At 37.6% G+C, this 14314-nt stretch overlaps 1 pseudogene; it reads left to right on the plus strand.

The window, feature by feature from the left end:
• Positions 1-10058: 10058 nt before the first annotated feature.
• Positions 10059-11722, plus strand: LOC148742082 (uncharacterized; annotated as a pseudogene).
• Positions 11723-14314: the final 2592 nt, after the last annotated feature.

Genomic DNA, 14314 nt, shown 5'->3' on the forward strand with positions numbered 1-14314 from the left:
ACAAAAAATTACATGCACTTACACCCATTCCCGAACAAAATCTCTAATTGTCACACCTTTGGGATAGGTTGCGTTTCGTTACAAAGTGTGCTTGAATCAAAAGCCTGTAGTAGTCTCCGCGCAAATATCGTACGTTTTCAGCCAAAGAGATGCATACAGTATTAAGCATTGTTCAGTGTTCTTTCTTGTTAGACGACAGGTCAGAGGTAAAGGAAGTACACGCATTTAGCTCCCAGGGTATTTAATTGAGCCCCTTTCTTTCCAATCTCCTGGAAGCCCGAGAAATTAGGAGCCCCTCCCGGGCCCCCTCCACTTCCCCGGGGACGTATCAAGGCGTTTTATTAGGCAAGCTGTGATTTCAACCTAATCTAGCTGGCGACGTTTTGTTGGGTTAGACCAATTTCTTCAATTGACCGTTCAGCAAATATTAGAAATTCATAGGGTATGCGAGCCTACTTCGTGTGTGTGATAGAATTTGACATTTTGGTTTGTAAACAACAAACTTGACCCCAATGGAACCCCGAAAGTGAGCGTAGGAAAAAAAAGGTTCGAATCTGATGAAATATAGTCCTAAGGGCGCGAAGGGATAACGATCTTAACGCATAAAGAAGAGTCCTACGGGCGAGTGCGATACTAACATACACAATTCAATTTGAAAAAATGTTCTAAAAGGTCGGGAGATGCTGACGTAACAATCAAATAAAGAAAATCCTAAGAGTGCAAGAAAGAGTAACGTTATCATGGAATTAAAGAGAATCCTAATGGCGCATGTGATGCTAACGTAAAAGTCGAATAAAAAGGAAATCTAAAATTGCGGCAGGTATTAACGTAGTAATCCAATGGAGAAAAGTTTAAACCTGCGTGAGATGCCTATGTAGCAATCTAATGAAAGACAATCCCAAAGTGTGCGAGTGCTAACAAACAATTCAATCCTAAATCCTATACGTGTCCACGATTATGAGGTAACAATCTAATAAAAAAAAAGAGTCCTCAAGTGCACGAAATACTATTGTAACGTACTGAGTAAGTTAACTCAATGAGAGCCAATTTAAAAAATGCAGCACGAAATGGGATTGCCTGGTCAACGAAATGTTGTACACAAGAACAATAAGACCTAATTTAAACACCCCGAGCGACCCATTAAGGCAACGCTCTTTGTTTGATTCTCAATGACTCTTAATTCATTCATTTTCTCATCTATATACATCTTAGTTTTGTTATTTCATTCTCACTTGATAATGACGTTCTGGAAACGTGGAAACGTCGTGTAATGTTTTCCAATATTCTATCGCAGATTTTTATTGTAAAATGTTTTAACAAATCTTTACTTATTAGAGGGATCCTCCACTGTTTTCGAAAGTTTCGCTTAAAATGCTCTTTAAGGGTCCAAAAGTAGATTTTTTGGACAGGAAAATGTTCTCTCCCCTTAGATTTTTTGTTTTGGCCTCTCAAAAGAGGCCTTCATGATCAGTTCGAACGTCCCGCGATCGCCATTTTGATCGGCGCGCAAGGCTTTTTGGGGTGATGACGTAAAATGGTTGCTCGACTCCCTTGCCCTCGGTAAAATTGGTAGCAAAATGCCGCGTTGCGTTGCTTTTGAGAGTAGTATTCAAGGTAAAAACAGGAAAAACGATCCCAAAATTCGTTTGCACAATTTTCCGAATGATGCAGCGATTCGACGAGCTTGGATTCATGCTGTTGGAAGGACATCTTTGCCCAAAGACTCACGTCTATGTTTGAAGCACTTCGAACAGCATTGCTTTGAAGAGTCTTACCCCTTTCCTGTTTTTAGCTTGAATACTAAACTCAAAAGCAACGCAATGCGGCATTTTGCTACCAATTTTACCGAGTGCAAGGGGATCGAGCAACCATTTTACGTCATCACCCCAGAGAGCCTTGCGCGCCGATCAAAATGGTGATCGCGGGACGTTCGAACTGGTTACGAAGGCCTCTTTTGAGAGGACAAAACAAAAATCTAAGGGGAGAGAACATTTTTCTGTCCAAAAAATGTACTTTTGGACACTTAAAGAGCATTTTAAGCGATATTTTCGAAAACAGTGGAGGATCCCTTTAATTAATGTGGTAGGTGTAAAATCATAAAAATTCAACTATTATGAACCAAGTGCATATTATAAACTAAGTACATGATCAATAATATGGGTAAGTCTAAAATTACAAAAATTCAACTATAACAAACTAAGTGTATATTGTAAACTAAGCAAAAGATCAACACATGTGGTGTGACATGACCCGATTACGTTTTGATACATTTACTAAATGAATATATCGATTCCGCTAGTTTTGCCTCATTTGAGAGTTGGCCTTAAGCATTGCGCCGCTATATTTAAAACTTCTTTTTAGAAACTCTCTCTTCGGTTTAGGAAGTGTCAGATCTGTAGCACTATTTCTTAGGTGGTAATCAGTCTGATCAACATTCCTTCTAACAAAGGAGTTCCTAAGGCCAGGCGCGGTGTCGTCATTTAGTATTTTATACATCAATGTTGCCTTGGCACGAAGCCGCCTCGCATTAAGTGTGTCCCAAGAGAGGGTCTGGGATTATATCAGCGGAACGAATATCATAATTGGCACCAGTAAGAACCCTAGCAGCACGAGATTGAAATCTTTGTAACTTGTCTTTTAGTAATGTTCCGCAGTTGTCTCAGAGGGGGGAACAACTTTCAAAGTAAGGTTGTACCAGGTTCTTCTAAACCTTTTCAAGCGTATCTACAGGAACAAAGGGCTTAATACGTCTTATCGCTATACTAACCAAATAATCAAATGAAAGAGAATGCTAAAAGGGCGCAAAATACCCAAAGAACTTTCGAATTGTAGAGAATCCTAAAAGGGCGAGAGAAACTATCGAAAGAATCGAATAGAAAAGAATCCTGAAGCGCACGAGATAATAACCTAAAAATCGAATGAAAAAGCATCCTGAAGTGCGCGAGATACTAACGTAACAATCGAGTGAAATAGAATCCTGAATTACGCGAGATACTAACCTAACAATGGAATGAAAAATAATCCTGAAGTGCACGAGAAACTAAACTAACAATCGAATGAAGACGTATCCTAAAGTGCGCGAGATACTAACGTAAGAATCGAATGAAAAGGCATCTAAAAGTGCGCGAGATGCTAACGCAAAAGTCGAATGAAAAGGCATCTTAAGGTACGCGAGATACTAACGTAACAATCGAATGAAAAAGCATCCTGAAGTGCGCGAGATACTAACCTAACAATGAAATGAAAACGAATCCTAAAGTGCGCGAGATATACCTAACAGAAGAATGAAAAAGCATCTTGAAGTGCGCGAGGTACTAACGGGTAACAGTCAATGAAAAAGCATCTTAAAGTGCGCGAGATACCAACGTAACAATCGAATGAAAAAGATCCTGAAGTGCTAAAGATACTAACCTAACAATCGAATGAAAAAAATTTCTGAAGTGTGTGAGATACTAACCTAACAATCGAATGAAAAAGCATCCTAAAGAGTGTAAGGTACTAACATAACAATCGAATGAAAAGCATCTTAAAGTGCATGAGATACTTACGTAACAGTCGAATGAAAAAGCATCCTTAAGTGCACGAGATACTAACGTTAACGTAACAATCGAATGAAAAAGCATCCTAAAGAGCGCGAGGTACTAACTTAACAACTGAATGAACAAGCATCTTAAAGTGCGCGAGATGCTTACGTAACAGTCGAATGAAAAAGCATCTTAAAGTACGTAAGATACTAACGTAATAATCGAATGAAAAATCGTTTTAAAGTGCGCGAGATACTAACGTAGCAATCGAATGAAAAACTTCTTAAAGTACGCGAGATACTAACTTAACAATGGAAAGAAAAAGAATCCTAAGGTGCGCGAGGTATGAACGTAATGATCGAATGAAAAAGCATCTTAAAGTGCACGAGATACTCATGTAACTATCAAATGAAAAAGCATCTTTCAAGTGTATGAGATACTAACGTAACAATCGGATGAAAAAGAATCCTGAAGTGCGCGAGATACTAACCCAACAATCAAAAGACAAAGCATCCTGAAGTGCGCGATATACTAACCTTACAATAGAATAAAAAAGAATCCTAAACTGCGCAAGATACTAACTTAGCAATCGAAAGAAAAAGCATCCTTATATGCGCGAGATACTAACGTAACAATGGAATGAAATAGCATCTTAAAGCGTGCGAGATACAAACGTAACAATCGAATGAAAGAGAGTCCTAAAGTGCGCGAGATACTAACGTAACAATCGAATGAAAGAGCATCCTAAATTGCGCAAGATACTAACCTAATAATTGAATGAAAAAGAATCCTAAAGCGTGCGAGATACTAGCGTAATAATCGAGTGAAAAAGGATCCTGAAGTGAGCGAGATACTAACCTAACAATCGAATGAAAAAAAATCCTGAAGTGTGTGATACTAACCTAATAATCGAATGAAAAATTCGAAACAGCTGTGAAAAAGCATTTTATAAGGTCATATAAAAACCTGGACAACTTTGAAACAATATTAAGCAATAGCACATTATCTAATTTTAATTTTTTATAAATTAATTTTATCTTTCTGAATATTTTTAATCTATCCTGCTATTTCTATTATAGAATTTTGTAATTATTTATATATTTATTTATTTATCAGTTTTTTGTAATGCTGTATAATCTAGTTAGAGGGCCACAGGTTTGTCAGCTATACAGCTGTTACGTATCCCCCTCTATAAATAAAGTCCTTACTTACTTACTTACTTACTAAAAAGCATCCTTAAGTGCGCGATATACTCATTTAACAATCAAATGAAAGAGAATCCTGAAGCGCACGAGATACTAACGTAACAATCAAAGAAGAGAAAATGCGAAATTGCGTGCGATACTATCGTACAATCGAAGGAAAAAAAAAACTAAAAGTGGGCGAGATGCTAACCTAACAATGGAATGAAAGAGAATGCTAAAAGAGCGCGAAATATTAACGTAACTTTCGAGTTAAAAAGAATCCTAAAAGGATGCGAGATACTAACGTAAGAAAAGGTTAAAAAGAGAATCATAAAGTGCACGAAATACCATCGTAACAAACAAATGTAAGAGAATCTTAAACTGCACTAGATACTGTCGTTAGAACCGAATAAGGGAGAATCCTAAATGCACGAGATACTGACGTAACAATAGAATAAAAGAGAATCCTGAAAGTGCGCGAAAAGCTAACCTAATGATCGAATGAAAGAAAATGCTAAAAGTAAGCGAAAAGCTAACGTACATTTCAAATTAAAGAGAATCTTAAAAGGGCGCGAGAAACTAACCTAACAATCGAATGAAAGAGAATCCTATAGTGCGCGAGATACTAATTAGTAAAATTGGAACGAAGAAGAATCCTGAAGTGCGCAAGGTATTAACGTAACAAGCGATTAAAAAAGAAATTTAAAGTGTGCAAGATACTAACGTAACAATCGAATGAAAAAGAATCCTAAAGTGCGCAAGGTACTAACCTAACAATCGAATAAAAGACAATCTTAATGTGCGCGAGATACTAACGTAACAATCGAATAAAAGAGGATCTTAAAGTGCGTAAGATACGAACGTAACTTTCAAATGAAAAAGAATTCTAAAGTGCACAAGATACTAACCTAACAATCGAATGAAAAAGCATCTTAAAGTGTGCGAGATACTAACATAACAATCGAATGAAAAAAGAATCCTGAAGTGCGCGAGATACTAACGTAACAATTGAAAGAGAAAGCATCCTAAAGTGCACGAGATACTAACGTAACAATCGAATAAAAATGGATCATAAAGTGCGCAGGATGCTAACGTAGCTTTCAAATGAAAAAGAATCTTAAAGTGTCCGAGATACTAACGAAACAATCGACTGAGAAAGAATCTCAAAATGCGCGAGATACAAAGTTAACGTAACAGTGGAATGAAAAAGAATCCTGAAGTGCGTGAGAGACTAACCCAACAATCGAATGAAAGAGAATCCTAAAACCGCGCGAGATACTAACGTAACTATCGAATTAAAGAGAATGCTAAGAGTGCGCGAAATACTAATATTACTTTTGAATTAAAGAAAATCATAAAAGGGAGCAAGAAACCAACGTAAGAATCGAATACAAAAGCATCCTAAAGTGCGCAAGATACTAACGTAACAATCGGGTACAGTAGAATCCTGAAGTGCGCGAGATACTAACGTAACAATCGAATAAAATAGAATCCTTAAGTGCACGAGATACTAACGTAACAATCGAATGAAAGAGGATGATAAAAGTGCACGAAATACTAACGTAACTTTCGAATTAAAGAGAAGCCTAATAAGGCGCGAGAAACTAATATAACAATCTATTGGAAAAAAAACTTGAGGTGCGCGAGATACTAACGTAACAATTGAATGTAAGAAAAATCCTAAACTGCACAAGATACTATCGTAACAATGAAATGAAAGAGAATCCTAAAATGTACGAGATGCTAACGTAACAATTGAATAAGAGAGAATGCCAAAGTGCGCGAGATAATATCATAACAATCGTAGGAAAAAGAATCCTAAATGTGCGCGAGATACTAACCTAACAATCGAATGAAATAGAATGCCATAAGTGCGCGAAACGCTAACGTAACTTTCGAACTAAAGGGAGTCCTAAAAGGGCGGGAGACATAAACGTAAGAGTCGAATTAAAAATAATGTTAAAGTGCAAGAGATACTACCGTAAAAATCGAAAGTAAGAGAATCCTAAACTGCGCTAAATAGTATTGTAACAATCCAGTAACAGAGAATCCTTAACGCACGAGATACTAACGTAAAAATCGAATAACAGTGAGTCTTAAAAGAGTGCGAGATAATAATCTAATAATCGAATGAAAGAGAATGCTAGAAGTGCGCGAAATACTAACGTTACATAACTTTCGAATTAAAGAGAATCCTAAAGTGCATGAGATACTAACGTAAAAATTGAATGAAAAAGAATCTTAAAGTGAGCGAGATACTAACAAGCGAATGAAAAGAAACCTGAAGTGCGCAAGATACTAACGTAACAATCGAATGAAAAAGCATCTTAAAGTGCGCGAGATACTAACGCAACAATCGAATGAAAGAGAATCCCAAAGTGCGCGAGATACTAACGTAACAATCGAATGAAAAAGCATCTTAAAGTGCGCGAGATACTAACGCAACAATCGAATGAAAGAGAATCCCAAAGTGCGCGAGATACTAACGTAACAATCGAATGAAAAAGCATCTTAAAGTGCGCGAGATACTAACGTAAGAAGCGAAAGAAAAAGCATCTTAAACTGCACGAGATACTAACGTAACAATCGAGTGAAAAGAATTCTGAAGTGCGTGATATACTAACCTAACAATCGAATGAAAAAAGAAATCTGAAAGGTGCGAGATACTATCAAAAAATCGAATGAAAAAGAGTCCTAAAGTGCGCGAGATACCAACCTAATAATGGAATGAAAAAGCCTCCTGATGTGCGCGAGATACTAACGTAACAATCGAGTGAAAAGGGATCCTGAGGAGTGCGAGATACTAACATAACGTTTGAATGATATGAATCCTAAAGTGTGCGAGATGCTAACCTAACAATGGAATGAAAAAGAATCCTAAAGTGCGCGAGATACTAACTCAACAGTGGAATGAAAAAGAATCCTGAAGTGCACGAGATACTTACTTAAAAATCGTATGAGAAAGATTCCTGAATGGCGCGGGAGACTAACCTAACAATCGAATGAAAAAGAATTTTGAAGTGCGCGAGATACTAATGTAACAATCGAATGAAACAGAATCCTAAAAATGCGCGAGATACAAACGTAACAATCGAATAAAAGAGAATGATAAAAGTGCGCGAAATACTAATTTAACTTTTGAATTAAAGAGAATCCTAAAAGGGCGCAAGAAACCAACGTAAGAATCGAATGAAAAGAATCCTAAAGTGCGCGAGATACGATTGTAACGTAACAAGTGAATGTAGGATAATCCTAGACTGTGTGAGATACTAACATAACAATCAAATAAAAGAGAATGCAAAAGCGCGCGAAATACTAACGTAACTTTTGAATTAAAGGGAATCATAAAAGTGCGCGAGATACTAACGTAAGAATCGAATGAAAACTAATCCTAAAGTGCGCGAGATACTACAGTACTATCGTAACAATCGAATGAAAGAGAATCCTAAAATTTTCGAAATACTAACTTAACAATCAAATGAAAAAGAATCCGTCAAGTGTGCGAGATACTATTGCATCAATCCAAAAAAAGAAAATCCTAAAAGCGCGTAAACGTAAAATCGAATGAAAGAGAATCCATGAAGTGCGCCAGAGTTGCTTAAGAGTGCACGTGATGCTTATGTAACGCAGCAATCCAATGAAAGAGAGTACGCAAAAGAATAACGTTGTAATCGAATAAAATAAAATCATAAGGATGATCGAGATGGCAACGTAACAATCCAGTTGAGAGAATTTTAAAAGTCTGCGAGATTATAACGCAGTTATCGAATTTTAAACCGATTTATTTTCGTGGATCAAACAAAGAAGCAATATGGGTCACAGGTGTCCTACTATTATGGGTCACAGGTGTCCTATTATTATGGGTCACAGGTGTCCTATTATTATGGGTCACAGGTGTCCTATTATTATTTGTCACAGGTGTCCTATTATTTTAGAAGCAATATGGGTCACAGGTGTCCTATTATTATGGGTCACAGGTGTCCTATTATTATGGGTCACAGGTGTCCTATTATTATGGGTCACAGGTATCCTATTATTATGGGTCACAGGTGTCCTATTATTATGGGTCACAGGTGTCCTATTATTTTAGTGTGACACGCTGATTACGCCCATTTAATTTTCAAAATCCTGCTGCCTCTATGTAGCTGTTGTAGCTAATATGTTTCACTTTGTATTACTGAGCTAAGAAAGAAATCGCAATTAGGTTATACATATGTAAATGCATCTGGAAAGGCTTTATTGAGTTATTTTCTTTCGATTTATGACTGATTTCAAGAACAGATTTGACTGCGTATTTGGAATTTACTCAAACAAAAACTTTTCTCGTATCAACATGTACATTGTCTAATTCCATTTCGGAAAAAAAGAAAAAGCAAGCAGTGGAGAAAGAGCATGATCTTTCTCCGAAATCATCTCTTCAGGACGTTGAAACAACCTTTTGCCTTATAATTCTTGTGGAAACTAGCAATGTTTGCCTCCTAGCGTTCCAAGAAACCTTTGCGCAAACATGCACAAAGGTCCGAATATTGGCAACTTTTTACTCCGGCAAGCTTCACTTTATTTCGTCACAGAAAGACTAAATAAATCGAAAATCATTTATATTAAAAAACAGAAAAACTTAATATTAATGTTAACTCATAGACATATGTCTTCCTGAGAATTGTTTACCGCTAATGGCCTATGTAATTATAATATATGTAATTATTATATAAATGTAATATGTAATTATTATTTATTTATCTATTTATTTTTTAATTAGATGAGATTTTAATATTTAGAGATATCAGTTGTATAGCGCTATTGATCTGTTATTGTAAGTAGCGCTATATAAGAAATAAATTATTAATATTATTATTATTATTAAATTATTATTATGGCCTTCAAAAGCCTTGAACCGGGAAAGCTTATTCAACTCCTTCCCTCCCCTCTTGTAGACTTGCCCTATCTCTGTGCATTTACAATTTACCCAGCATGAAAAATTTTGGACAATGCTTTTCAGTTACAATAACATAACATTTATATTTTGTATTGCACTCAGTTCTATAAAATATTCAAAAGCGCAGTTCATCACAAAAAATTACGTGCATTTACAACCCTTCCTGAACAAAATCTCTGCTGGAACTGTCCTTGTCATTCTTGCAAATGAAAAGTGGGTTCTGTCCTCGTGTACCGGTTCACAAGAGCCGATACAAAAGACCGAACAATACACAACAGCTAACCAATGACTCCTAAACAAAGAAAGAACAATGGTAATTCCCTTGTGAACCGGTACACCAGGACAGAACCGAAAAGTGGTATTGTCATTCCTCTGGGAAGGGAAGCGTCCGTACATAGTGTACTTAAATAAAAAATGCCCCGTAGTAATCTCTGCGTACTTTATCGTAAGTTTTTCAACCCAAGAGATGTATGCAGTATTCAGCATTGTTCAGTCTTCTTTCTAGCTGGAATACAGGTCAAAGACAAAGGAATTACACGTTTTTTAGCTCCCAAGGCATTTGTATCAGCTCCTTTCTTTACAATCTTCTGAAGGCCCGCGAAATTGGGAGGTCCACCTCTCCCCCCACCCCCCCCCCCCCCCTTCACTCCCCGAGGCTTAACGGAGCGTTTTCATGTGGCAAGCTAGGATTTCATTCCTATCTAGCAAGTGGGAGTTGACCGGGCTTAAACCGATTTCTCTGCCGTTCTACACTGTCTTTATCATATGGTGAGCGACTGGAAATATTAGAAATTCACGGGGAATGCAAGCCTACTTCGTGTGCGTGATCGAATATGTAAACAACAACCGCGCCACGATCGCACAACACATATCAAATGTCGACGTGCGTAGTTGAACGTAAACACAATTGTGTTAATTTGCCAGTTTCTCCAACGAATGCAGCATTTCTGCCGAGGCTATCTTTAATAGCAGAATAAACTAATGCCAGCAGATATAAGGATATCGACAAATAGAAAGTTGAAAAGGGATATTTATCATTCCGTGATCTGATTAGTTCCGGTCAAGTTTGACTCTTCTTGAAGAAAGTAGCTGTACATTTCTAGTTAAAAACTGGACAATGAGTATTGGCAATTTTGGACCAATTCATCCCCATGAACCCAGTTACCATGAAGATGGCAACAGCAAAGCTACTCATTGGTTTCAAGAGTGCAATATTGCAGAAACAGCATTTGTTCTTCGCAAAGCACCTTTCAATCACTGAGATGGCGAGCTGAATGTGGAAGCATGAGTCGTCTCGATTTCTTTAAAAGGTCAGATGGACACCTGAAAATAGCGAAACTATCTAACTGCTTTTTCTTGCCTGCCATAACTTACTTTGATCACCACATCCTTCAGAGAACTGGGTACTATCTTGATTATTCAACACTTGGACAAATACACAGCATTTTACGCACAGTGCGCCCAGACAAAATTGAATGGACCAAGTGCACAGATGACAAGCAGTTCTGCCCAGAGAAACCTTTGACCTCTCGCCCAAACACACTTGCTGCAACTGATGGCTATCCAATCTGTTGTGATATGATCATGGATGAGATCTTGTCCACTCTAGTAGATGCCATGAATCAAGTTGGAATCGAGTATCGTGTCGTGTATAGGACACCTCTTGGTGCTGTGAGAAGCCAGGCAATGGTTCCCTAGTCAGATGCTGTGGACCTTGCAATCCACAAGGCCGACAATGATGAGTATGAAAAGTTCCAGTTGGTGCAGCGGATATTGGGTCCCAGGTTCCTTGTGGCATGGAAAGCAAACCCTCCAGTTACCAGGGTTTTTCCTCATTATGCTCCAAAAGTAAAGATAAATACTCGGCATCTTTTCAAAGGGGCTAATAGCCTTGAGAGTGATGCCCTTGTTAAGGACATTAGCCAGAAGGCTCATTTTTTGATTGATTATTGATTAGTTCACTAATTTCAGAATGATCTTAAATAACCACATAGTTACAATGCTTAACTGTTTTTCTGTATTTCTATTGGTTTTGTAATCGGACCTTTCAGCGTCACCACGCGCATATAAAAGGCAATTTTAGCGTCCCTTTAATCAGTTCTTCGTAAGTTTTGAATAGCCTTGGTAAACTTTCGCTCTTTCGTTTTTCTCAACCTCTGGCACAAGCGGGACCGATATGTGAGTACCTTTGTAACTTTGTTTTTCCCTCTCCAGTCTTTTCAGTGTTGGGCGACAATATACAGACAAATATTGCAATGATCTGTATAGATTTAAGATTCAAAGGCCAAATTCGTGCCAATTTGCGAGTCAGTGAACGCCCATCATTTAGATAGAACAATGGGCTGTTTATTAGTCATCAAACTCTTTTAATTTGTTTCCAAACTTTCGTTCTGTTTCACTTGTATTGTTAATCTCGTTATAGACTTTAGAGCCCAGTATTTAACATGCGATTCTTTGATCATGTATTCCGCGGCTTTTCGTTAGATTGATAGAACTTCGTTGTATTGTTGTTTCAGTTTACGATCGCTCGTTCGATAGATTGATTGTCAGTCAGAATAATCGTTATTTTCGTCATTGATTGTGGTTCGTGGTCGATTGCTTTTCAAGAATAAAGATTCGTGCAAACAGTCAACTTTGGGTTGTCATTTCGATCAGTAAAATAGTCCCAAACACCTCGTTAACCGCGTTTTGGAGCGACACGCCCTTGCACTTTAGAATTTGGATTTTGGTCGCCGTAAACGCTACAGCCCTATTCAGTAGCAAGATCCTCACCGCCTCCCGGTTAGCTCAATTGTGTTGTGCGGGAGGTCGAGGGTTCGAGCCCCGGCCGGACTGATACTCATGGTGTAGCGTTTACGGCGACCAAAATCTAATTTCTCAAGTTCAAGGGCGTGTCGCTCCAAAACGCGGCTAACGAGATGTTTGGGACTATTTTACTGATCGAAATGACAACCCAAAGTTGACTGTTTGCACGAATCTTTATTCTTGAAAGGCAATCGACCACGAACCACAATCAATGACGATTATTCTGACAGTCAATCAATCTATCGAACGATCGATCGTAAACTGAAACAACAATACAACGAAGTTCTATCAATCTAACGAAAAGCCGCGGAATACATGATCAAAGAATCGCATGTTAATTACTGGGCTCTAAAGTCTATAACGAGATTAACAAAACAAGTGAAACAGATCAAAAGTTTGGAAACAAATTAAAAGAGTTTTGATGACTGATAAACAGCCCATTGTTCTAAATGATGGGCGTTAACTGACTCGCAAATTGGCACGAATATGGCCTTTAAATCTTAAATCTATACAGATCATTGAAATATTTGTTTGTATATTATCGTCCAACACTGAAAACACTGGAAAGGAAAAAACAAAGTTACAAAGGTACTCACATATCGGTCCCGCTTGTGCCAGAGGTTGAGAAAACGAAAGGGCGAAAGTTTACCAAGGCTATTCAAAACTTACGAAAAACTGATTTAAGGAACGCTAAATTTGCCTTTTATATGCGCGTGGTGACGCTGAAAGGTCTGATTACAAAACCAATAGAAATACAGAAAAACAGATAAGCATTGTAACTATGTGGCTATCTAAGATCATTCTGAAATTAGTGAACTAATCAATAATCAATAAAAAAATGAGCCTTCTGGCTAATGTCCAAAATAAGTGAGGAGAATTTGCTACCTTTCTACAATCAAAAAATGGATAGATATTCTAGTCTTCTCGGATAAGGACGAATAAACCGTAGGGTCCGTCTCCTACAGGGTTAGGGGTAGGAGACGTTTATTTCCCACGCACGAGATTACTGTGTAGTGGATGTCCTCCCCTGGGGTGGGATGGGTGGGAATTGGCCCTAAAAAGCCCCTATGGGGAGTGGTCAGGTAACGTATGTATGTATGTATGTATGGAGAAACTTCTTCTAGTAGAGAACATTGCCGTAGAGCCGCGCTATGTCGACATTTACCCTTCTCCTGAGGAATGGTTTGAAGGTTCCACACAAGTCACAATAAACAATCGGCACTATCATACTGTAGGTAATGCGGATGAGATCCTCAAAAAGTGGTATGGAGACTACATGAAAATTAGACCCGAAATACACTCTCAAAATACATTAGCAACATAGAAGAACACTTAAATGAAGGACGCAGCTCTAAATAATGCTCCCAATAGTTAGAAAACAACAAATGCAATTTATAAGAGAAAATGTGGCGCATTTTTCATAGCAGTTTTCCCAAAGATATGTTTCCCAGGTGAAAATACAGTTCTGACAAAGATGCAGTACTTTGCTACCAATACTCACGAGCTAGAGTGAAATGTGAATTGATCTCTCTATATATAAATATTCATATATACTACACAAAGAGGTTCAAGTGAAGGACAAAAAAAAGCACGACATATACACATATTTACTATTATGCATCTTATGGAGCTGAAACATATATGCCTCCTAAAAAGTATTATTTCCTTTCCTCAATTATGTTTATAAATTTCAAGTAGCAATATGGAAAGATGAGTTTCAATGGAATTGCATTCAAATTTTGTGTAAACTGTTCTAGATCGACAGTGAAGATTTTACCAGGTCGATATCAATGCTCAAATTAAGCCAGTATCCAATCCTTTGTTTGTAGAATTTATGATTACTATAAAACTTTATATAAATAAAG

The sequence above is a fragment of the Stylophora pistillata genome, chromosome 1 (assembly GCF_964205215.1).
Source record: "Stylophora pistillata chromosome 1, jaStyPist1.2, whole genome shotgun sequence".
In the NCBI taxonomy this organism is placed as follows: Eukaryota; Metazoa; Cnidaria; class Anthozoa; order Scleractinia; family Pocilloporidae; genus Stylophora; species Stylophora pistillata.